This window comes from Cynocephalus volans, chromosome 5 (genome assembly GCF_027409185.1).
Source record: "Cynocephalus volans isolate mCynVol1 chromosome 5, mCynVol1.pri, whole genome shotgun sequence".
In the NCBI taxonomy this organism is placed as follows: Eukaryota; Metazoa; Chordata; class Mammalia; order Dermoptera; family Cynocephalidae; genus Cynocephalus; species Cynocephalus volans.
In genome coordinates, this window is record NC_084464.1 from 97,886,162 (window position 1) to 97,912,010 (window position 25,849).

Consider the following 25,849-nt stretch of genomic DNA (forward strand, 5'->3'; position numbering starts at 1 on the left):
GCATTTGAGATATTTGTTTGTTTTTTGTTTTTTTAACAATTTGAGCCTGGTTAACCATTTGGGACACGGGACATGCTTAGAAATGAGTTTGTGTATGTGTGTGAGCGTGGTGTGTGTATTTATTTATTTATTATGCTGAGTATTCTCTGAGCTTCTTGGATCTGTAGTTTGATGGCTCATTAATCTTGAAAAATTTTTGTATTATGTAATAGAGACTGAAGTAAATAATCTTTATGCTCTGAAATGGATATACCTACATACCTTTTCCTTCGGTAGACCTTCCATGTGAGATCTGGGGTTAATTTGCTCAGGAGTCAAGATAGGTTGCTTTAGTATTATTGTTAATTATGGTCACCCTCAATGCCCTACAGGCTTCAAATTCATCTTTGATACCTTGTGTTTAGAATGGGGATCTATTTTCCAGAGGTTTTCTTTCAGTTAGTGTTCCACATTAAGTTCTAGGACATCCCTTTCTGCTGTGTCTCTTTTCAGGAATATTTCACTACTACTTATTTTGATTTTTGTTAGCCTGGTAGTTGTTTTCTGGGGAAGAAGGGAGGGTAAATTCTCCATCGCTTTTATTAAGTCTTAGGCAGCTGTTCTTTCTGTGGGCTTTGGGAGTGTGGCCTTCTCACTGTCCCTGCTCATTTTGAAGCTGTAGGTCTGGGTCCAGCATGTATTTCTGCCCTTCCCCCAGGGGTAGAAATTTTTTGTCTATTTTCTTCCTATAGTATAAAGGTGACATCATTTCTTGCTCTTTTCTTTCAATAAACCCATGTTGATACCCAAGGAGGATACAAATGCACCGACTTGCAAGCTCTTGCCCCATGGACTTCATTGATTACATTTGCATCCCCCATGGGATTTATGATCCATCTAGCTCAATTTTAGCCTTTATCAATTTTTAACAATTTTTCAGTTCTGTAGCAATTCTCATCAGTGTTTAGCTACATCTGCCCAAACAATTTAATCATGTCCTTTCTCTCCTTACAGGTTTGAATTGATTTGATAGATTTCAGATTTCATAGATTTCAATTTGCATAGATTTCAAACTGATTCTTACCCTGGAAACTCAGGTCTGTGATGTGTTTTAAAAAGCAAAAACAGTACATTTTGCATTTTGTTCAGCTATATTTTTGTGGTTGCTGTTGTTTCTATAAGGGTGGAAACAATGCTCTTTCCGACTTGACATACCTCAAGCAGAAACCAGAAGTCCTTTGACTTCATTTTTAAAGATATTTTTGTTGACTATAGAGTCTCACATTTGCAGTTATTTTTGTTATTTTTAAAGTATTTTTGGACTATATTCTCTTTTGGAGAACGTAGTTCCTCGCAAAATGTCTGCAATTATAAATCTATGTATATAATAATATAAATATATATACATATATACATATATATATTTGTTCCTCTTGGTTATGAACCTTTATATATATATATATATCATATATGATATATATATATCATATATGATATATATATATCATATATGATATATATATATAAACACACACACACACACACACATATGTGTTCCTCTTGGTTGTAAACTTTTTTTTCCTTCTTCTTGCTCTTTTCTACTTAGCAATGGATGTAAACAATTCAGTTATGAAATGTTTTGGTGTTAATTTCCTTAGTTCAGTCTACTTGTGATTTATAGACATTCTTAAGTCTGTAATTTTCATCAAATTAAAAAAAATAGCCATTATATTTTTAAGCATCTTTTTGTCTGCACTATAATTCTGGATTCTCATTATACGTATGTTAGATATATGTGTATGTTGTGTGTGCTGCACAGAATAGATGTGTTGCTATTTATCTTTTTCAGTTTTATTTTCTGGATTCCTTAATTTTTGATTGCTTTATTAATTGCTTTATTGTTTTATTGTTGTGTTTTTGCATTTGATGATCATTTGTTCTGTAGTATATCATCTCCTGTTAATCCAATGTATAGAAAGTTTCATTTCAGATTTTGTGTTTTTCATCAGTTGATGTTTGAGTTGTGATTACTTTTACATCTTTTGTTCCTATCCCTATTATATTCATGCTTTCCTTTACATCTATGTACAGACTGAGTATTTGTAACAGTAAAGTTAATGTCTTTGTTAATTCTGTCATTTTCATTATGGTCTAGTTTGTTTCTATCAGAGCGTTTTTTCTAGTTATGAGTAAAATCTTCTTTCTCCTTTGTGTATTGGCAAATAATATTTTATTGGATTCTGGGTTTATATATTTTACATTACTTAGTGCTGGATTTTGTTTTGCTCTATTAAACAGGCTTACGCCTTGCTCTGGCAGGCAGTCAAGTTTCTCGTGGATCAGTTTACTCATTTTGAAATTTCTTGTTAAGTTTTAATAGGGCACATCTGGAGTAACTTTTACCCTAAACTAGTTTAGTCCCACTCCTACAATGTGACCCTTCTGAGTTATTCAACAAGGTATTCAAACATGAATTCAAGAAAGTGTCTCTCTATTTAAGCTTATAATAACTTACAAGACTTCCAGTTCCATGTTCTTTCTGAGAAGTGACTTTCACTTTATAAATGTGCAGATTAGTTTTTGGTTAAATATGCAAGAGGACCTATATGCAGCTTTATGGATATCTTTCTCTTCATTGATCCCTTCTATGTGATACTCTGCCCCATAAATATCTTGCTGACTTGTCCAATCCAAACAGTTTCTGTGTCTTTGATTGAATGAGACCATTGGGCTCTGTTTGGATTCTTTCTTTCTTCCTCACAATCTGGAAAATGATTCTAAGCTGAGACCCAGGATGATTGTAGGGCTCACTTCATTTATTTTCCTCCTCTCCAGGATCACAGACCAATATTGTCTATTTTTTATTGCATTAACACTGTTGTTTAATATGTATTTTTTTTTTCCCCAGAAAGAAGGCAGGGAATCTAAGCAGGCTACAGCAGACTTGCACCGCTGCAGTCAGAGACACATGCAGTCCTCATGACAGGTCCTCTCTGTCTGACTCATCACCCTTACCACTGCACCATGGAAGCCCCGAGGCAGGTGGTCAACTTCAGGTCCATGTCTGCCAAGCTACCACACTTGGCATTGTTAAAGATACAAAAAGAATTATTAGACTACAAAGGAGTTGGCATTAGTGTTCTTGATCAGACGAGATCAGGCGCGTTCAGGGTGGTATGGCCGTAGACAGCATTAGTGTTCTTGAAATGAGTCACAGGTTGTTAGATTTCTCCAGGGTTATTAAAAACACAGAGAATCATATGTAGGAATTGTTAGCTTTTCCGTACAACTTCCAGGCGATTTTTGTGCAAAGAGGTGGGTCTGGGCAGTCCAGTGCTATCCCCTTAAACCTAACTGGCCTGAAAGCAAGAAGGTGTGCCAACTAGGTGTCAACAGTAGCTCGGTCAGCTAAGGCCACAGAAGAAGCCAAGAGATTTGGGATTGCAAATATTGTTCACTCAAAATTTGGAAGTTACAGGAAAATTCCAGATCCCGGCATCTGCAACTTCAACTTGGATGCCTCCTATGTGAATTATTGCACAAATGAGACTGTGCACAGTGTGCAGTCTGACTTTATACATGATGTTAAAGGAGCTGTCCTTGTTTGTGACATGTCCTCACACTTCCTATATCAGCCAGCGGATGTTTCCAAGTATGGTGTGATTTTTCCTGGTGCCCAGAAGAACTTCTGATCTGCTGGGGTCACCATGGTGAACATCTGCAGTGATCTGCTGAGGTTCACCTTCAGAAAGTGCCCCTATGTCCTGAAGTAAAAGATATAGGCTGGAAACAACCTGTACAACATGGCTCCATGTTTCAGCATCTATGTCATAGGCTTGGGCTTGGACATAGACTAAGAACAATGGCAGGGCAGCAGCCATGGCGAAGCTGAGCTCCAGCAAATGTCAAATGATTTATGAGATTATTGATAATTCTCAAGGATTCTATGTATGTCCAGTGGAGCCTCAAAATAGAATAAAATGAATATTCCATTCACATTGGCAACGCCAAAGGAGATGATGCATTAGACAGAAGATTTATTGATGATGCTCCTGAACTCAATATGATCTCTTTAAAGGAATCCATGGTAGGTATCTGGGCCTCTCTGTATGTATAATGCCTTCAAGATCAAAGATGTTCAGATGCTGGCTGCCTTTATGAAAAATTTTTGGAGATGCATCAGCTATGAACATATCCTAAGCCGTATATACTTTACCTTTGAACAACATGTAAAATTTAAAGTAACTTGGGAATAGCTACAAAAACTTAAGGCACATGGTATTTTTCTCAAGTGAACATGCTTATTATAGATTCTTCTTTCTTCAAACAGAACAACAGCAAAACACCCACAGCTCTGCAAAGTTTGTGCGACCTAATGGCTACCTTAATTCTGATTTGAACTGTTGCAGCATTTTAAAAATCTTCCTGTTGCTTTTCTAATAAACTGTAGCTGATTTTGTCTTTGCTGATACTTTTTCTAGCTAGATCTCAGTATTCCAACTTGCCTTTGGACTTCATTATGCAAGTTGCAATTAATTATTTCTGGAGTCATGCACTAACACACAGCACTAAAGGGTAGGTGGGGCCTTCTAGGTGCTGAATCTAGATACTAGATTCTTGACAGCACCATGGTCTCCTGGGTTCTGCAGTTGGTGATTAAGGTAAACATTGATCACTTGGTGAGCATTTAGGAGTTCCAACAAAGGGCATATTGTATATCTTTCTTTATATTGTTATTCTTATAAAGAGATAAAAGTGATATATGAATACCTATGTTTATATAGCAAGATCTGTTTTTAATATCATATGGGTTATATCTTCATACATTTATGTTTCTACTAATAGGGTTCTCATATGTATGTAGAGCCTTTTAGAATTGTTAAGTCCTTGATCCTGTAAATTATGCATTACATTACTAATAGTTGTGAATCCCTCTCCAGTCCTCCCCGCCTCCCCCTGCTTTTAAGCTGCTACATGAAGAAGATCTAGAAGTTTCATGATTCAATTTTACTTTTCTTTCAATAGGTAGAGAGAAGTTTGGTTGGTTGGTTCTGTCTTTTTTTAATTATTCCATTAAACTAAAAATCTCTGTTAAACTCCCTTACCTTTTGTTTATTTGACTGTTTTCTTTGTAGTGTTTGACCAGAGTGATATTGTGAGCTCCAGAAGATCTTTGTTGAAGAATTTTTTCCTTGTTGTTTATCTGTTGTCAGTATTTTATGTTGAATATGTAAAGAACATTAAAATCCTAAAACATCTAAATAGATGTATTTCAGTTTTCTAGTTAGTTGTTTCATTATGGAGCAAAGCAGGCATTGTTTTTCCATGACCTAAGCCAGGAAAAAGTTTTTGTATTCTCCTTTGGTTTTGAAGTGGGGAAAAATAAATAAATAAATAAATAAAATAAAAAGAATTTTCAAATACTGAAAGTCTAAAAATCACAGATGTCTACTACAATGTTTCTGTATCAATTTACTCTGTACCAGGCTATATATGCATTGATTGTATACTTTTAGTGTTTTCAGGTGTCTTACATTCAAGTTGGGATTAAAGGTGACTTGATTTTGTTACTACTTCTGCTGCTATTGCTGCCATTTTTGGTACAAAAATTCTCATATTTTTCTATAAAATGTGTATCCAGTTAAAACCTTACGATTCATATTTTTACCAGTGAAATATCTCCTATCCTTTTCTCCTCAAATGTACAATTATTTCTTCTATTAAACTTGATTGAGACACTTCCTATGACTAATAGTCTTTTTAACTCAATGATGGAGAAGCTATACTTTGTAAGCATGGAGATAGTCTTTAATATTAAGTATAGAATCCAGTTATTCTACTCACAGATATAAGAAACCCATTTGCAGGAAATCAGATTAAGTTGTATAGATTTGTGCATTTTAAATGTTTAAGACAAAAATATGGATTATGAACATTTTCTTATTGAATTTGCCAACCTTAAAAAAATCTTTTTATCATCAGCTGGAATCTACTTGGTTAATAAGTTTAAATGAATGTAATTTTGTATAACTAATACTTTTTTATTTATATGTTTTAAAATTTATAATACATGATATTACAGAAAGCAAGTTAGTCAGACACTAGAAAGAAGAGATGACATTACGTGTATTCACAGAAGTTATGGCAATTGTAATATCATAAACTTAATGATTTTCCATGTTTGAAAAATAAACATCTAGTCATATAAGCTCAAAAGATATAAACACTAAAATGAATCTAAGGAAAGTTTGCTGTGTTTTTTCCTTTTCGTTTGCTTTCCTATGTATTTTTGTCATTTTTTGTGTACCAAATTAAAAAAAATAAGAATAAACTAATAAGATAAATCTGTTGAAAAATATATATTTGGCTTCATAAAATAAGAGATGGAATCTCCCTATGTTATATGTCTCTGGGTAGAATGTAAGTTCCATGAGGACAGGAATTTGTTCCTTTTGATGATTGATATATCACAACTAGTTATAAAACATTTAGCTCATAATGGCACATCATAATATTTATTGAGTACTATTTACCGAATGAATAAATACATGTTACTGAATATCATTTTTTATTCTGAAAGAGTTACAAAAATCATCCACCTTCCCCTCCGACCACCACACCAATTTTTATGGTTTCCAAACCCAGGTCTCAATGAGATCATGGTCTTGCCTGATGCCACTAAAGGAAAATAAGACGCACTTAGCTTAACATTATGTGATCTCTTTCAATAACTGTGTATGACATAGAAGTATCACAGTTTGTGAAAAAGATTATCTGAAAAGTATGTTCCTTATATATTTTCCAAAGAACTGGGAACATATATTCACAATATAGTCTTAATATTGTTTGGGAGAAATGAGATAAAATATATTTTACATAGATATATAGACACACATAAATCTATATTGCTTTTTATGTATACCTACTCATCTTCAGCTGCCTAATTTCCTATTTATTACCTCTTTATCTGTACACAATTTTCAGAGTAAATATAAAAGTTAATCTAGGTACTAACCCCTAAGAAACATTAACCTATCCTTACGTCTTTGTTTTGCCATAATTATGATATTGAGATGGTGGTGGTTGTTTTGTTTTATGTGGTTTTCATTTATTTTACTCTGAATTATTTGTTGTGGCATAATATGCATAAGACATCAAATTTTACAAATTTAATGAACTGGTTTTATTATTTGGAAATATATGTAAGAAAAGCTACTCTTTAGTTTATGGCAATTATAAGTCATTATCATCTCTATAAGCACCTTTTGTTTCCTTATGATACAGGCATTGACCAGAAGAAAATCTTCACAAATAATAACCATAATAATAAATTGTGGTGGATTAGGCAACCACCTGTGCAGTTCTAGCTCTGGATTTCCTGTGGACTTGGGCAGATAATCTGTAGCAGATGCCTTCTATTCTATGCCCCAGTCTCTCCGTATCTATTACCAAGATGACACTGAACTGTAGGCCAAGTGGCTAAGGGACTTTGCTTTACAATTGTGAGTGCTAAATAACATATTTTGTAAGTGAGATTCATTTATGTTTTCAAATTTTAGCTTGTAATGACAGTCAACTACTTTTACCCAACTAGAGAAGTCTGTGTGTTGATAGCACTTTAGGAAAATAATATACTAATCATAAATGGCAGAATTACAATTCAGTTAAGCAGAGATTTGGGATGCAGAAAAATAAGCTATTGGATTCCTCTCCTGCCTCAGGGCATGCAATCTAGCTCTCTTTTTCAAGCCATCCAAACAATGAGTTTTGGATATAAACTTATGTGATTCCCCACTGCTACCTTCCAAGTACATATTGTCAACTGGCCTTGTGACGAAAGCATAATTCTTCCAACATTACCATTTTTCTTGGCCACAGCAATTTAAGAAAAATGCCAGAGATTTTGCTGCACAGGCCTGCAAATGATGTACTGCAGTCTAGAAAAATATAAAACCACACACTAAGTATTTCTGACTTAGCAATATAAAGTCAGTATTCATTCCCAACAAGGAGAGGTGATTACTTCTCTAGTCCTGACACACCTAATTTTTTCACAATAGAATTTTTCTAACACTATTAATTTGTTTTGCAACTTTATGCCACTGAGATATACATTTTTCAAAGGTTAGGGGGAGAAAGTATGGAACAGTCAAGTGAAGCAAAAAGAGGTAAACTTTCAAATGCTTTTTTATAGAATCTCCCATGATTTACACATTTTGAAGGTGTGTTTGAAGATGCATTTTAATATTTAAAAGAGCAGGGTGCTCAGCCAGACATAAAATAATGCTCTGGTCCTAGACAAGGGAAAGTGTTTTTTCCTGTACACAGACACTATCAATTCCCCAGGCTATTTATCAACAGGGCATAACTAGAATGAAGCCCTCCAGCTACCATATGCTCCAATATGCTGATTACAGAGGTTGTGGTAATAATCACTCCCCAGAGGAGAGAGAGGTGACTATTGTTTTCACTATCTACTTAAATGCCCTAAGTTTAGAATGAGGTTGTCACAACAGAACTAACCACCAATGGTATAATCGGGGGGGGGGGGGGGGGGGGGGGGGGGAAAGCTATACCCAAATCCTTTCTTCATTCTTTAACATTTATATTATATCTCTCTTCCTAAATACCTTTCCAGCCTCAAAATACATCTCTTTCTGATACACTGATGATCTGTATTGTCAGCTTAGAAATTAATCCAGTAATATTAATTTTAATTTTATTTTCAATTTTTAAATTTTAAGCATTTTTTAAGTCTTATTTCTATGCTATTTACTTTTTGAATGTATATGGCTAGATTAAAACCTTTAATTTATTAATTAATTCATTAAATGGCCATGGAGTTTCAAATAGGAAGGGAAAACTTTATCAAAGAGGTTGCAGTTTAATTGGCCAGCAATTCACAAAATTGAATTGCTATAATACGTAACATGAGAAATATTGATAAAAATATGTGGGAAAAAAGGAAAATTTTAATTCTCTCAGTATGTTTCCTTGCATTTCTTAATATCGCCTACATAAGGAGTTCCCCAAAACTGAGATGTCAGTGTTTCCTCCACATTCTTTACCCTAGTGAGCATATCCACTTTTGCCTTCTAATGATCATCTCAAAAACAAAAAACAAAAAGAATCAAACAGAAACCCAAAATCTGTTGCTGTGAGAATTGTGAGCTTCAATCTTGCCATATGGAAAGCCTGTTTTGGATGTTTCATAATTACACTGAAACACCCACTGTGGAAATTAAATATAGGTGGAGAGATAATAGGTAGGAAATTAGATGGCTGTAGCTGAGTAGGTAGAGATATAGAGAGGCATAGATTTGTGTGTCTATTTATCTATGTAAAATAATCTATGTGAAAGATATTTTAATCTCAGTTTTCCAAAGGATTTTATTTTAAGAGCTGGAAAAAATATTTGCTTTATATGTAACCGACTGCTATCCAGAACACATGTAAAGAAAAATAAACAAAAGACTTCAACAGGTGCTTAAATGAGTTTACCTAAATGGTTGGCAAACATACTAAATTTGTTCAACATCATAGAAAGCATCAGGGAAATACAAAATGAAACTATACTAATACATTATTTTAATATCCAAAGGGCTAAAATTAAAATGAGTGACATTCTTAAGAGTTGGCTATGATATGGACAACTTGAATTCTTATGCAGGGCTAGTGAGAATGTAAATTGGAACCATTCGCTTGAACATCATTTGGTAGTAATCACTAAGCTTTTTATATGCATATCCTATAACACAGCAATTTCACTCCTGAGATATATCAACAAAACACATACATATGTACATCAAAAGTATACAAAAATGGTCATGTCAGCATATTCACAATAAGCAACTTTGGTAAAAAACAAATGTCCAACAGCAGTGAAATGGAAAATTGTGTTATAATCATATGATGGAGTACTGATACTCTACAGTGAAAATGAATCAGTTCTTGCTTTACATAACAACATGAATTAATCTTCCAAAAATAATGCTGAGAGGAAAAAAAAACAAAGCAACCTAATATAACTTTTATGTTTCTGTTAATTTAAAGTCAGAACAAGACAAAAAAAATCTGTAGTATTCAAAACAAGGAATGTGGTTTCCTTTGTGTGGGAGAGAAGGGTAGTAAATGGCAGTAGCACAAGGGTCATCTGAGATGTTGGTAATGTTTATTCTCAATCTAGATGGGAGATATATATGTGTAGTCAGTTGATGAGAGTTCATCAAGCTCTACACTATAATTTGTACACTGTTTCCTATATTGCATGTCAATAGAAAGTTTATTTGAAATGAAAGTTAATTTAACACACATGGGTTGTTGCTTAAATACTCAGGATGTAGTTAATCTCTATTATTAAACCAAGTTTTAAAAAAATAATTAGCAGAGCAAGATGGCCAGCTAGAAAAATCCATCTCTCATCTCTCCTACAAAGACAGAGAATGTATTGGATATGCAACTACACTTGGCAAAAAAAATATGAACAGAGAAAGCTGGAACACATCAAGAGAAGTAGAGATGCTGGTGAGGATAGCCAAATACGATATGGAAGAAAATTCCTGGCCACCAGCACCCTGTCCACCAATGGGAAATAGCAATGACCCAGGAGGAGTCTCTGCCTGCAGAAAAGAGTTGAGCAGAAAAGAGGTGAGCAAGCACATCCCAGTGAGCCAGCATCCCAACCCACAGTGGAGTTTGCACTGCCCCTGTGGCCACACACCTGGTGGTGCAAACTACTAGCAGACCCCACACGACTGCATTGATCCAGGGAGGGACACTCATTGAGCCAACAGTGAATAGCTATATGACAACAAATTTGAAAATGTGGAGGAAATGGATAAATTTCTGTACACATACAAACTACAAAGACTAAACGAAGAAGAAAGAGAAAACCTGAGTAGACCAATAACGAGCATCAAGATTGAAGCAGTAATCAGCAACAAAGAAAAGCCAACCCCACAAAGAAAAACCTAATAAAGAAAAGCACAGGACCATATGGCCATCACTGCTGAATTCTACCAAACTTTAAAGAAGAATCAATGCCAATCCTTTTCAAAGTATTCCAAAAAATCAAAAAGAGGCTGTTCTCCAAACTCATTTTATGAGGCCAGCATCACTCTGATACCAAAATCCAACAAAGACACAACAAAAAAATTTTAAAAAAGAAAAGAAAGAAAGAAAACTATAGACAATATCCTTGATGAATATAGATGAAAAAATTCTCAACTCAATATTTGCAAACAGGATTCAAAAGCACATCAAAAGACAGTATACACCATGACCAAGTGGGATTCATCCTACAGATATAATGATGGTTCAACAGATGCCAATTAATAAACATCATGCACAACATCAACAAATTCAAGGACAAAAATCATATAATCATCTTAATAGACACAGAAAAGCTATATGACAAAATTCAACATCTTTTCATAATAAAGACTCTCAACAAAATATGTCTAGAAGAAAAATATTTCAACACAATAAAAGTCATATATGACAAACCCACTGCCAACATCACCCTGAATGGGGAAAAGATGAAAATTTTGCCTTTAAGAAAAGGAACAAGACAAGGTTGCCCACTCTCACTACTCCTGTTTAACATAGTATTGGATGTATTAGCCAGAAAAGTCAGGCAAGAGAAAGAAATAAAGGTCATTCAAATTGGAAAAGACAAAGTTATCTTGCCCCTGTTTGCAGAAGACATGATTGTACATATAAGAAAACTTACAGAACCCACCAAAAACTCCTAGAGCTGATAAATGAATTCAGTAATGTTTCAGGATACAAAATCAACATATAAAGATTAGCATCGTTTTTATACAACTATGACAAACGAGCAGAAAAAGAAATCAAGAAAGTAAGCCCATTTACAATAGCTAGCAAAAAATGAAAAAAAACATAGGCGTTAATTTAACCAAGGAAGTGATAGATCTCTATAATAAGAACATTAAAACACTGCTGATAGAAATTATAGAGGACAAGAAAAGATGGAAAGACGTTCCATGTTCATGATCAGGAGAATTACAGTTGTGAAAGTGACCATACTATCCAAAGTGACCTACAAATTCAGTGCAACCCCTACCAAAATACCAATGATATTCTTCACAGAAATAGAACAATCCTAATATTTATGGAAAAACAAAAGACCCTGTATAGCCAATGCAATCCTGAGCCAAACAATAAAACCAGAGGCATTATACTACCTGACTTCAAATTACACTACAAAACTATGGCACCAAAACAGCATGGTACTGGCATAAAAACAGACACATGGACAAATGGAACAGAATAGAGAAACCAGAAATCAATCCATGTGCTTACAGCTGATTGATCTTTCACAGAGGCACCAAGAAAATACAGTGGGGAAAGGACTGCCTCTTGAATAAATGGTGCTGGGAGAAGTGGATATCCATGTGTAGAAGAGCAAAATTAGACCCTTACCTCTCATAATATATAAAAATCAACTCAAAATGGCTTAAAGACTTAAATATAAGATATGGGCTATAAAACTCCTAGAAGAGACACAAGTAAAACACTTCAGGATGTACAACTGGGCAAAGACTTTATAAATAAGATCTCAAAAGCACAGGTAATAAAAGAAAACTGTTTAAAAATGGGATTATATCAAACTAAAGAGCTTCTGCACAGCAAAGGAAACAATCAGAGTGAAGAGACATCCTATGGAATGGGAAAAAAAAATATTTTCTAATTGTGCATCTGACAAGGGATTCATATCCAAGATATACAAGGAACTCAAACAACTCAATAGTAAAACAAACAAACAAACAAACAAACAATCTGATTTAAAAATGGGCAAAGAGCTGAATAGACATTTCCCCAAAAGACATAAAAATGGCCCACAGGTACATGAAAAAATGTTCAACATCACTAATCATTACGGAAATGTAAATCAAAATTATGTTGAAGATCACCTCACCCCAGTTAGACTGGCTACTACCAAAAAGACAGAATAACAAATGATGGAGAGTATGCAGAGAAAGGGGAACTCTTTTACAGTTTTGGTGGGAATATAAATTAGTACAACCATTATGGAAAGCAGTGTGGAGCATCCTCAGACAACTAAAGATAGACCTACAATAGGATACAGAAATCCCACTACTGGGTATATACCCAAAAGGATTGAAATTATATTGAAGGGATACCTGCACTCCCATATTCATAACAGCTCTATTTACAGTAGCCAAGATATAGAACCAACCTAAATTTCCATTGATAGATGACTGGATAAAGAAAATGTGGTATATATACCCAATGGAATACTACTCAGCCATGAAAAAGAATGAAATTCTGCCATTCTCAGCAGCATGGATGAGTGGGATAAAATTATGTTAAGAGAAATAAGTCAGGCACAGAAAGAGAAATACCACATTTCCTGACTCATAAGTATGATCTAAAAAAAATAAAATACAAAAGGAAGGAAGGAAGAAAGAATGAATGAATCATAATACATTGAACTCTCAGAAGGAGAGAACAGAACTGTGTTTACCAGGTGCTGGAAAAGGTGTAAAGGAGAAGGGGGCTGGATAGCAAGAAATATGTTTATGGCTGCAAAACAGCTTGATAGGGAAAATAAGTTCTATTGATGTGCAGTTTAGCTAGGAACCTGTAATTAACATTAATTTAACATTACTTTATCAAATGACAAGAAGAGAAGGATCAAATGTCCTCAATACAAACAAATGATTATGTTTTGTAATGATGAACATGCTAATTATTTTGACTATATCATCACGTATTATATACAAGTATTCATATTCTACTCTGGACTCCACAAATATATATAATCAATTAAATTTCAATAGAATTTAAAAATTGTGAAGAAAAAAAGAGACTCATGCATGCTGTTGTTCATTCCTTTTTCTTGCTGACTAGTATTCCATTGTATGAATATATCACAATTTGCCCTTTGACCCATTGATATTCATTTGGATGGTTTCTGGATTCGGGCTACTACCAATAAAGCTGTTATGAACATTGCTGTAGAAAAAGTTGCACAATTGATAACATTTGTATGTCTTTTCATTTGGATGATTTACTCATATAACTTGATATTTATTCTTCCCCCATTAGTGGAAAAAGTCCTTAGGGAAATATTTGTTACATTTTAAAATGATTGCTGAAATATTAGACTTTTCATATTTTCTAGGAAGGGCAGAATTTTTGAACTGTTCACCTTTGAAAGCATTACATCTGTAAGTACTATCAAGGAAAATATAATTTTTTCTCATACTTTTAAAATCGTACATTCATAAAATAAATTGGGTGGAGACTCAAAATGGTGGAATTGATGATCCCCAGCATCACTCTCTCCCACAATTAACCAATTTACAACTATTAAAAAAGCAATAATTGCCAAGCTGGGGCCACTAGAGCTCAGGGGAAAAGGAGAAGAGACCTACAGAGTTCATGAAGGTGGGAGAAGCTGCGATGAGAGAAAGAAGGGACCACTCTGACCATTTTGATCCCCGGACATTTCAAGGCTGGCCTTGATGAGTACACAGAGCAAAAGCTGGCAAAACCACAGCTGTGCCATTTGTGTGAAGTTGCTTGAAGACGGTAGGGGAGAGAAGGGCCATGGTGGACCCGAGGCCAGCAAGACCACTGACAGGGCTCCTGTGGACCCACATAGGAGTGAGGGGCCACAGACAACTGGAAAAAGGAACCCCTCAAAGGCTGGTGAGTCATCACAAAGGACAGGCACATGGCTCACCCCATGGCCCACCTCATGGGAAATGCAGGGAGTGGGGAAGATTGGAGTGCAGGGGGTGGGAAAGATGGATCCCCCAGGGGGACACTGGGACACAGCGTGGACAGCTGATCTGCCCTCCAATCAGCACAGGCCCATGCAGGGGAGACTGATCAGGAATATAGAACTGTATGAGGCCCTCAGCCGTACATCCCTATATCTGCATCCAGCCCAGTGACTACCAAACCTCTACAGAAGCCCCTAGCCCTGAAGCCAGGGTGGGTGGTATCTGAGGGCCTCAACGAGGGCCCCTGATGTCTGCATCCAGCCCAGCAACAACCAAGCCTCCACAGAAATTCCCTGGGCTCCAAAGCCAGGGTTGGGGTACTGAGGGCCTTAGCCATGCCTGACTGTATCTGCATCCAGCTGGGCAACTACCAAGCCAGCACCAGAAACCCCCTGCTCCCAAGCCAGAGTTGGGGGGGGGAACCTGTGGGCTTCAACCATGCCCCCCAACCTTCACAATCAGGTCAGTGAAGGAGCTGGCTGTGGGCCAGCCCCACTCCCCCCACCTTTACTTCTATTTCCCTACCCCCCACCTGCCCCTCCCATTGCTCTGCAACAACATTTTTGAATGTAAAAAAAAATAATAATAAATAAATTTTAAAAATTACATCACATTGTACCCCATAAATATATACAATTATTATTTGTCAATTAAAAATAAAACTTTTAATTAAAAAATAAATAAAATAAAATAAATTGAAAATCAAAGACTTTGCCTCACCTTTTGATATAATCTATCTCTGATATTCAAAAATATTTCAATATTCATGCTTATTCAAAATGCTTATGATTATAAAAATACAAATATTTTTCATCTTTTTAATGGTAAGTTTAAAATAACATGCTAACTATGCAGTCTCTCTCTCTCTCTCTCTCTCTCTCCTTGGGTGGCTGCCCAGTTTGGGAATCTGAACCCTTGACCTTGTTGTTATAACACTGTGCTCTAACCAGCTGAACAAATGGGCCAGCCTCTGTACAGTCTCTTATTACATTATACAGTATATACAGGTCATAGGAATTTTTAAAATAATGCAATAGTAATATTCCAGGATAGTAAGAAGGTGTAATTTAACACCAATATAAACATATATGTGTAAAATACTTTCATTAAATGCATCTTCATTTGCTTATGAATTTGATAAACCACAATTTTATTTTAAATACATATTGCAAATAAGAATTATAGAAGCATTTAGAACAGTAAATAAATGTATATAACTAATTTTCTATGCAATGTTTTTCAAAATCCTATGACCAACATATTCAGATAAAGGTATTATAACTATTAATTTATATATTTAAGTATTTTTTCTCAATTGTACTTATTAGTTGAAGTGCTGAAAAAGATCAATGTGAGATATGAGCCTATCAAAAACAACTTTAGATTATAATAATGCTATTTCATGAAGAGTGCTTTATAAGTCAGAATGTCAAATATAGAATTACAACAATCTGTGCAATTGTACTAGCACATGGTTTTCTTTCATTTCTCTGATTTTAATTATGAATGAAATACTTTTCCACTGGAATGTGAAGCATTTTTGAAACAATTAAATAGTTCTATTTATAAAAATTTGTGAGTTTATTTCCCCCCCATGTATATGTATAGTTACATAGAAAAATAAACACAATGAAAGAAAAAGTACCATCTTTTATCCATTAGTTTGTGCTTTATTTTTGGAAGTTAACAGAGTTTAGAGTTTAAATAGTTTTTCCTATGTAATCATGCAGAAAAATTTTAATTTTATCACCTTTACTCCATTTCCCTGAATTCTTGCATTCTTTATAACAATTCAATACCTATTGCAAAAACACAGTGAACCATTTTTTACTATCTCACTGGAGGAGAAATATCCTTGTTCCCTTTGAAGATCTGTTTAAGAAGCACATTCCAGCAACTGTTTCCAAGATACAAACATTAGTATTGCAGCATTCTATTTGACTGTAGCCCGTGGGGAGGATTGACATGCTTCAACACAGTATAATACTCAAATTGAAAATAAAACTTTAAAAGCCTGAAGGAGCTAGAGAAACTTGGTCAGGTTGTGACCACAATCATGCATTAGATATTCTGACAGTATGCCCATTTCTTCTTTTCAAGCTTCGTTTTCCATTAAAATATAATCAGAACAAGTCAGATGTGGACTGAATCATACTTCTCAGAAATCTAGTTCATGTATTCCAAGCTAGCAGCTTCCATTTACTTCAAATACTGAAACATGCAAAGAAATTTGTCTATAGGGTTAGTACAGTGAGATCTTTAAAACAAGACACTATGAAATAGATAACTACAGCAAAGTAACAGTCCACTTCTTCAGATATGTTCACTAGATGAATAGAGCCAAAATTGCCAAGTGCTCTGCTGAGATTAGTTTGTTTGATAACCCGGTGATACAAGTAAATGTAATTATTATTATTATTAAAGTAAGGATATGGAAATGTAAGAAATAGGTTTTTTCCTCATCTAACAAGACAGTCACACTATTCCTAGGGTTTCTATTTCTTAATTTTCTATATAATTAAGATTAATATTAAGAAAATAAAATGATGTTAAAGGAAAATCAACATAAAATTTTTATTATGAACATAAAAGTTTTAATGTAATTGACATTTTTCTCTTCTGCTTTTCCTTTATTGGTATAATTTTTATGTTTTTCAAGATCAATGGAGCTGTTGAGAAATTCAGGAATTTTTCATTCTTCCACAAATCACTCAGTGTTCAATGCAATTTGAGTGAACACTCCCAAGACTACTCGTTATTTTTGGTTTATAGGAGATAAATTGGGATTTGGCTTGGGCTCTGTTGATTTTTCTATTGACTTGTGCCCATGAATAACCCAGTCTTTTTTAGGATGTACAAAAATACCTCAAAAATTTCCACACAGAAATATGGAAAGTTCATGATCCCCTAAGCGTGCTTTCAACATTGAGATTAATCATGCCATTTTGAGTCACCTAGATGAGGACTGATTTATATAAATGTTTTACTACCTGATGAGATAAAATACACACATATTATTAAAGACTACTACTTGAAAGAGAATTTTCATGAAATATTTTATTTTGGAAATGAGTTGTGTTCTGTAAGATACTATAATCCTGGCAGAATATATCTCGGAAACTTTTGGGGGGTCATCTGTGAAATTGTATGTTAGAGATCACAGCAAAAGAAAAGCTGTACATTAACTGTAATATAAGTGGACTCCACTTACAGACAAAAAGAAAAGAGTGGTATCTTATACTCCCTCTATGATGCTGGTAGAGTAGAGACAGATCCTTGTGGTTGGAAGAGGTGGCATTTTTTTTCAGAAGATCTCTGAGTTTGCAAATAATTATGTACTGAAAATAAGTTTTGAGAGGCTATATGTGTGATATTTAAACCATATGTATGGTACTTACTACATGCTGATTACAAATATAACTTAGGTTGGGATTTATTTAAAAGCAGAATTTGTAAACTACAAGGCAAACTAGAAAGAATATTTAAATGAAGTGTTTTGCATTCTCAAAAAAATCCACCAATACTTATTTGTGCTTATACTATTACCTGCTATCTTTTTTATTTCTTATTTCAATAGGGTACTGAATGAAGATTAAGAATATTCTTAGCAACTCTGGAAAGTTATTTTTATAGCTGGTACCATAAAATCAAATTACATTTTACTAAGTCTGATAAATGAAGTTTTCCTATTTATTGTTAAAAAGGATGTGCATAGAAAAAGTATTTAATAACATCATCATTTTAAAGGTGATTTCTTCACATTTGAGACATCATGTGTTCTTGAACATTCAACTTAGATCTGAGATGTTTTGCAATAAAACTGTTAGATTTTGTGAAACATGCAGTATAGGATCCTTAAATAAATATTCCTCCAGTTTGCCAGATAAAACTACCTTAATAGAAATTGATGGCTTATAACTACTACATGATACAATGTTTTGCTTTATTATTGTCCAAAAATCATCTCCAACCAGAGGGAATCAATGCAGTCATCACTGGATTAAAACCGTATTCAGTATCAAATTTTGATCTTTGGTTTAGGCCTGTTTGCTAAAGAAAACATTTCCAGGATTATTTAGCATCTAAAATATTTCATGTCTCGGCACTTAACGCTGTTCTTCTCACATAGCAAACAATTGATAAAAGGATGCTTTATAGAATCTATCAGAAAAATAACACCTCTATATACAAAACTACCATCTAAGAGATTATCTGTTTCCCTGATTTTACAGAGAGCACACATCTTGCATAAGTTTATACTACCAAAAACTGTTAGATCTAGGAACAGTAGACATAACTAAGTATAGTGTTCATTCCATCGTATCATATTCTTCTTGATTAATAATATAATTCATTACATTAGAATTCTAATTTAGGGTAAATATATGTTTCAATATAATCAGAGAAGTCTTGATTTACACCTATTGCTATGGCACAATTAATCCCATCACTTTTACATTCAGAAATGTCCATAGTTGGACAATAAATTATATGGCTGTCTTAATTGGTATCATAGTATTGAATTCATGCTAATATTGCATATGCAGGTGTGCCTTAGGCTGAACCTGCACATAAATGCATAAAAATATCAATAAGTAAGAGGCATTGAATATTATAGAAAGAGCCAAAACTTTAGAATCACTGAGACCATAGGTCAAATATTAGCTTGGAACATAGTATCAACATGTCTGGGGTAAGATAACCTCTCTGGTACTGAATTTATGTGTCAGTAAAATGGGGCTTGTAATCCCTTCATTGATGTGTTCTTGTGAGGATCAAATCAGAAACATACCAAGTATAGTACAAAACAATTAATGTTATTTCAAATATTTTAATAACTTTTTTAAAAAGAAAAATATTTAGCATAATATTTTAGACTATTTATAGCATTGAATAACTGTTCAACAGCTTAAATGAGAACACGACCTACTGCTTTGGTAGAATCCATTTTGAGCTGGAATTAACAATTGCTCTACTTATCACAGCAAGGAATCCATTTTGCTAAAAATAACAGAAAAGAACATGCTGTACTCCAAAAATGTATATTGGTTCACTTGAAACAAATGGATTTCAAAAGTTTGCAATGCAGTAGGCTACTAATTTCGTTCTCTCATTTCCTCATAGACCATTGTTTTTCTCTTGTTTTTAACCAAAGCCTTACAGTTTCTTCAGGAATAAGCTGTCATTCTTGACACAATGTCCCACTGTGTCCCTAGCAATTATTTTTTAAAGAAAAACAAAATAAAAATGTTTCAGACAGAAATTTATTCACATTATTTTTGGAGGATTACGATACTGAAAAATTTTTATTTAGAAGGTATCATATGTAAGTAGCATACAAAAACAAATTAAATTCTAATAAAATTGAAATGAAGATTTAATCTCAATATACTTATATAACTAACAAATTTATTAAATTTATATGAATGAAAAGTCATAATCCATTTATATATCTAGCTATGAATTTAGAACAAATTATTTTTTATTCTTTTGATAAATATTTGTTTTAAGCTAGTCATATTTAGGGCATGAGCACTGACTGACAGCATGTCTCCAGAGTCAGTGTCTCTATCTATGCATGTCCTACTTTTAACATAAACTAAATTCTTTCATCTTCTTAAACTGCAGATTTTATATATATATATATAGTTCCACTGATAATTTCACAACCAACTTTTCCCTGCCCCACACACACATAGATATGTGAAATTATGTATAAAGAAGACAAGAAATTATTTAGTATACAAGTCTGGGGTTCAGTGGAAATTTCAAGATTAAAGATACAAGTTTGGAAATCATGAATGTTTAAGTGATATAAAAGCCATAAGTTTGTAAGACTTCACTTAAGCATTCAGTGCAGATAGAGAACATAAAAGAACAAAAGACCTGACAGGGCAATCCAACATTTAGATATCTGAAAGAGAAAGAGGAGCCAGTGCACATGAACAAAAAGGAGTGGGGTGGACTTTCAATTTCTGTCCAGCATGCAATGTACTTGGAATCCTCACTCCCATCTGTAGAATAAGAAAAATATGAACAACCTGAAAATCAATGACTTTTTTTGGTCCAATCTGAAACTCAGGTTGCAGGGCAATTCACCACCTTCAAATCTAGAAAAGTAGACACATTTATAAAGACACAGCTTAAGTTTACTTACATGGAACAGAAGCCTCTGATTAGGTCAACAGGAACTTAAATGGAAGAAACACAGTAGTGGGAATTTTGACAAATAGCTGGACAATGAGTGTGGTATAGCATAAGAAGTTTTAAAAGTCCTGGGGACCACAGATTTAGGGGAATCCACTGTTTTGTGAGCCTTACCTCCAGAAACCCCAATAAATTTTTGTGATAAAAGTCTGAGAAAGATCCTCCCCCCACCCCCCGCCCCAAGAAATATCTTCCTTCCAGCTCTGGCAAGGAAAGAGGAAGATTAATCATTATGAAATACACCCAGAAGTTTCTACATTACAAAAGTTTGACTTCCAGAAAAACAAAAATGAACAAATAAGCAAAAAACCTGCTTTTGTGGAACCTAATCCCACTCTAGCCCCCTCCAGCCTTTCTCTGTCTCACTTAATGGGGCCAAGAATGAGGTCAACAAGGGTCAGGGCTTCAGTAAAATCATCTGGGAACACTGCAGCCAGAGAAGAAAGTAAAGGACAGAGAGGGAAAAAAGTTTCTTCCACCGGAGAAACACTTGTGAAGGTCATAGCCATAAGACACAGGCCTGTCCTAAGAGAAAAAAACAAATCAAATAAACAAAGAAAAACCCACCATCTGAAGACCAGACTCAGATATGACACAGATGTTGGGATTATGAGGGAGGAAACTTAAAATAACAATAATAGATATATAAAGGCTTCAAATGAGCAACGTAGACAGTATGTAAGAACAGATAATGAAGCAGATAAATTGCAGTTCTCAGAATCAAAAAGAAATGCTAGAAATTAAAAACATTATAAGAAATGAAGAATGCCTTAAATGAGTCTCTCAGTAGAACCAATGCATTCAGGGAAAGAATCAGTGATCTTGAAAACAGGTCAGTGACAACTTCCCAAACTGAAATGCAAAGAAAAAAAACAAAGAAAGAGTAAAGATTATTTGAAATGGTATAAGATATACCTAATTGGAATACCAGAAAGCGAAAAAAGAGAGAATGGATTAGAAGAAATTTTGAAGTAATAATAAGCTGAAAATTTCCAAAAGTAATGACAGACATCAAATCACAGATACAGAAAATTCAGAGAACATTAAGTAGAATTAAGTTTAAAACTAGAAAAAGTAAGGCATCCACATTGGAAAACAAGAAGAAAAATTATAAAACCTATCATAAAAATTAAAGAAGAACTAAATAAATGTAAAGACATTTGAAGTTCTCGGATTGGAAGACTTAAAATTATTAAAATGGCAATACTCTCCTAACTGTTCTACAGGTTCAATATAATTTCTATCAAAATCTCAGCTGCCAATTTCATAGAAATTAACAAGGTGATCTGACAGTCCCCTGGAAATGTAAGGGATCCAGAAATGTCAAAAGAATCTTGAAAAGAAAAAAACAAAGTTAGAGTTACATTTCCCTTAAGCATGTGTGGCATTGTCATAGGATACACATAGAGACCAATGGGAATAGAATAAAAAGTCCAAAAATAAACCCTGGCATTTATGGTAAATGAATTTTCAAGAAATGTGAGAAAACTATTCAAAGGAGTGATAATAGTCTTTTTAACAAACAATGCTGAGACAACAAGATATTCATATACAAAAGAATGAATTTGGAGCTCAAACCTACAGCATATACAAAAATGATCTCAAAATGTATCAAAGACAATAATTGCAACAGGTAAAACTATAAAATTCTTAACAAAAACATAGATGTAAATCATCTAATCTCAGATAAGGCAATGGTTTCTTAGCTATGATGCCAAAAAAAAATCAAGCAACCAAAGAAACAATAGTTAAATTGGATTGAATCAAAATATAAAATTTTTGTATTTTAAAGGACACTATCAAAATAGTGAAGAATAATAAAATGGGAGATAATATTTGCAAATCATATAAATAATAATGGTCAAGAATCCAGAATATATAAAGAAACCTTAAAACTCAGCAATAAAAAGACAACCCAATTTAAAAATGAACAAAAAAGGCCAATGACAGGAACAGGCCTGTGGACTTTAGGAGCCACCATGGACAGTCCCCGCTACTGCTGGAGACACTGCTTCTGCGTGGGTGCTTCACCATAGCCACTGCCACAGCCATTGCTACCACAAGGTCAGCTCACTGTTGCAGCAGCAGCCATGACTGCCATACAGGCTGCCCACTGACCACTCAACTACATTGACAAAGGAGAGTCACCAGTGCAGCCCAAGGAAAGAGGTATATGAGTGCAGACCCATGACCCAGTGGCCCGACCCACTGAAGGAATGACAGTGCCACATGTGGTAGCACAACTGTGGGTGGGAGGTATGTGTATAGTCCACACAAGTGCCTTGATCCAGGGAGGGACAAATACAGACATTCCAAGAGTGCAGAAACCCAGTACACCCAAATAGAGTAAGAAAGAAAATTCCCAATCACCACCAACCCATCCTCCAACTGAGGGAATCATGGACCCAGGAAGAACCTTTGTCTGTATGAAACTAAGAAAGAGAAACTGAGCCCAGAGTTACCCATTCAAACTGAAGAGCTCCAGTATACATCAGTGCACCTATCTGGGTCACAAGATGCTTGTCAGGGTGCCAACAAGCCTGCGCAGTGACACACACCCCACCAAAGGAACAATAGGGCACACAGGCACTTATCCCAAGAATTTCAGAGCTCGCCCACATCCTCATTGACCCAACAAATTGTTGCTAAACTCAGCATGGAGCCAAAAAGTGTCCCAGTACCTAGGCCACAGAAGCACTGACACACAACTCCAACACTGAATATGGCTGAAGTACCCACACAGAGACTACATACACTATTGAATCTACCTGGAACCAACACTAAAACACCCTACTCAGTGGTTGATATAGAATACATCTACAGGAGGAAGACTCTCTCCTCAAAGCCCACTCCAGAGAAATGAAAATAGGAACTGCTTTATCAGATGGCCTGACATTAATATAGAGATACCAGAAATATCAGAAAACAAGAAAATATGACACCACCAAAGGAATACTATAATTCTCAAGTACCAGACCCCATAGAGCAGGAAAACCTTAAAATGATTGAAAAGTAACTGTGAGCAACAATATCAATAAGAAACAAGAAAATTCTATAAGATACAAGAAAACTCAGTTTTCTTGAACAATGAAATGAGAAAAAGTGTCCAGGATATGAAAGAGGAAATTTACAAAGAAATTAATACCTTACAAAAGAATGTAGCTGAACTCCTGGAGTTTAAGCAGAAGGTTAGAGCAAGCAAAAAGGAAGAAGAAGAAGACAAAGAAGACGATGACGACGACGATGAAGAAGAAGAAGAAGAAGAAGAAGAAGAAGAAGAAGAAGAAGAAGAAGAAGAAGAAGAAGAAGAAGAAGAAGAGGAGGAGGAGGAAGAGGAAAGAAAAAGAGGAAGAAGGAAGAAGAAGAGGAAGAGGAAGAAGAGGAGGAAGAGGAAGAGGAAGAGGAAGAAGAAGAGGAAGAGGAAGAAGAAGAAGAAGAGGAAGAAAAAGAAGAAGAAGAAGAAGAATTTTGAAGATGGTCTTTTGGAAATAATCCAGGCAGACAAAAATCCAGCTAGGCTATCTAAAAATCCAACTAGACCATCCAAACAAGGCAGAGAGAAAAAACAAATAACAAAACTCAGAAAAGAAAAAAGAGACATTACAACCAATACCATAGAAATACAAAGAATCATTAGAGACTATTACAAGGAAATATTTGCGAACAAATTTGAAATCCTGGAGGAAATGGATAAATTTCTTAATACACACTACCAAGATTATACTAAGAAGACACAGAAAACCTGAACAGACCAATAGCAAGCAATATGATTGAAGCAGTAATCAGCAGTCTCCCAACAATGAAAAGTCCAGGACTATATGGCTTTACTACTGAATTCTACAAAATATTTAAAGAGGAATTAATACCAATTCTCTTCAAACTATTGCAAAAAATTGAAACAGAGGCAATTCTCCCAAACTGATTTCATGAGGCCAGTGTCACCTTGATACCTAAACCAGACAAAAATGCAACAAAAAAAGAAAACTACAGGTCAATATCTCTGATAAACATAGTCACAAAAATCCTTGATGAAATATTAGCAAACACAATACAGCAACCCATCAAAAAAAAATTATGCACCATGATCAAGTGGAATTCTTTCCAAGGATCCAAGGATGGTTCAAAATACACAAGTCGATAAATGTGATAGACCACACCAACAAAATCAATGAGAAAATCAATATGAGTATTTCACCAGATGCAGAAAAAACATTTAACAAAATTTAGTATCACTTTATGATAAAGACTCTCGGTAAATGAGGTATAGAAGGAAAGTATCTCAGCACATTACAAGCCATGTATAACAAACCCACCACCAATATCATAATGAATGGGGAGAAGTTGAAAGCTTTTCCCTTAAGAACAGGAATAAGACAAGGATGCCCACTCTCACCGCTCCTGGTTACCACAGTATGGGAAGTACTAGTTACAGCAATCAGGAAAGAGAAAGAAATTAAGGGCAACCAGACTGGAAAAGACAAAGTCAAATCATCCCTGTTTGCAGATGACATGATTGTATATATAGAAAAACCTAAATAAAGACTTTGTAAAAAATCTCTTAGAATTGATAAATGATTTCAGTAAAGTTTGCAGGATACAAAATCAACATGAAAAAAACCAGTAGTATTTTTATACTCCAACAACAAACTAGCAGAAAAAGAAATCAAGAAAGCTACACCATTTACAATGGTCACCAAAAATAAATAAATAAATAATAATAATACCTAGGAATAAGTTTAACCAAGGAGGTAAAAGATCTCTACAATGAAAATTACAAATTACTGTTGAAAGAAATTAAAGTGGACACCAAAGGATGGAAAGACATTCCATGCTTTTGGATTTGTAGAATTAACATTGTGAAAATGTCCATACTACCCAAAGCGATC

The 25,849-nt window shown here is 34.6% G+C and overlaps 1 pseudogene; it reads left to right on the forward strand.

Annotated features, from left to right (window-relative positions):
* The first annotated feature begins 3,003 nt into the window (after nt 1-3,003).
* On the forward strand, nt 3,004-4,168 carry LOC134379229 (phosphoserine aminotransferase-like; annotated as a pseudogene).
* Nucleotides 4,169-25,849: the final 21,681 nt, after the last annotated feature.